This window comes from Morus notabilis, unplaced genomic scaffold, assembly GCF_000414095.1.
Source record: "Morus notabilis unplaced genomic scaffold, ASM41409v2 Scaffold54, whole genome shotgun sequence".
In the NCBI taxonomy this organism is placed as follows: domain Eukaryota; kingdom Viridiplantae; phylum Streptophyta; class Magnoliopsida; order Rosales; family Moraceae; genus Morus; species Morus notabilis.
In genome coordinates this window covers 12,601-14,298 of record NW_010365453.1, presented here as the reverse complement: position 1 = coordinate 14,298, position 1,698 = coordinate 12,601, and positions in this window count along the sequence as shown.

Genomic DNA, 1,698 nt, shown 5'->3' with positions numbered 1-1,698 from the left:
GCCGCCGTGGAGAAGCCGTCCCCCGCCGTTTGCCGGATTTTTTTTGAATTTTCCGGCAATACCCGAAGCTGCCCGAAAATGCCCGAATTTGTGCCCACACAACCCAAATTTTTGTGACCGTTGCCCGATTTTTGCCCGGTGCCCGAAAAATGCCCGAATTTTGAAAAAACGGGTCTTTTTGCCCGAACCCGAATTTTGCCCGAATTCTTGAACCAAACGGTCGGATTTTGTACCGTTGCCCGACCTGCCCGATTTTTGCCCGAACTGCCCGAAAATTTTGAAGCCGTTGGACCCGAATTTTTGGGGAAAAATTTTTTTTTTCAACCCAAAAATTTTCCTATAAATACCCCCCCTCCCCCCAACCATTTTCCTCACCCCAAAACTCTCATTCTCTCTCAATTTCTCTTAATCTCTCTCAATTTCTCTTAATCTCTCTCAAATCTCTTTTAATCTAGCTTAAATCTCTCTCGAATCTCGATCTCTCTTAAGCTCTCCTAAAGCGCTCTCAATCTCTCTTATTTTTCACAATGGCTTCTTCTGGTTATGGTGGTGATATTCCCATTGATGCCCAATTCAACATCGAAGAAGGGCAATTTTCTAATGTTTTTCAAACGCAGGAATCGCAAACTATGAAAAGAGTTGCTGATGAAACTGCAAATCCGACCCCTGGTGGACGTACTAGAGGTCGGAGACGCAATGGTGGTGGTACAAGTGGCCGTGGAGGAGAGGCAAGCGGTAGTGCTAGTGCAAGTGTTGCAAGTTCTAAGAAGAAATGCAAGCGCACCTCAGCAGTTTGGGAGCACTTTAACATATTCGAGGACGTCGACAATAACGGTAACATTAAATACGTAGCTCAATGTAAATATTGTGGTGAGAAATTACAAGGTAACACTATTCACGACACTACACACTTAAGAAGGCACTCTGAAAAGTGTCTTCAAAAGCAAGGAGGCGGAGCTGATCTCCGCCAAACGCAATTATCGTTTGACCGCCAAACCGGCGGTCTAAGCACGTGGAAATACGATCCGCAAGTTGATCGTATGGAAATGGCACGATTAATAGCCACATTAGATCAACCACTTAGTTTTCCTGAACAAAGAAATTGGCAACGTTATATTAAAATTGTACATAATCCTAATGCACAATTTTTTTTCTAGAACTACTCTTAGGAAAGATGCATTAAAATTATATAAACAAGAAAAGGAAGCATTAATCAACCTTCTACACTCTACTAGTGGCTGTGTTGCGTTAACGGCGGATATTTGGTCCGCCGTTGCCAACAAGGATTATTAGCTGTAATCGGACATTATTATAAAGGTTTTGATTTAGATAAGAGAATCTTAGGTTTTAAATGTGTTATAGGATCACATACTGTCAATTTAATATATAACACAATTTTATTTGTTATTGATTAATATAGTTTAAGAGATAGAATAATGACTATAACATTAGATAATACAACTGCGAATACTAAAGCAATAGAACTTTTTCAAAATGATTTAAGTTTATTCGGTATAATGATTATTTTCCACCAACGTTGTGCATGTCATATAATTAATTTAATAGTAAAGTCCGGTTTAAAATCAATGTCAGGTCATATTAAAAGAATTAGAGATAACATTGCTTGGATTCAAGGTAGTAATCAAAGAATACAAGATTGGTTTAGATTTCTACAAGCATGTAATCAAAATCCTAGAG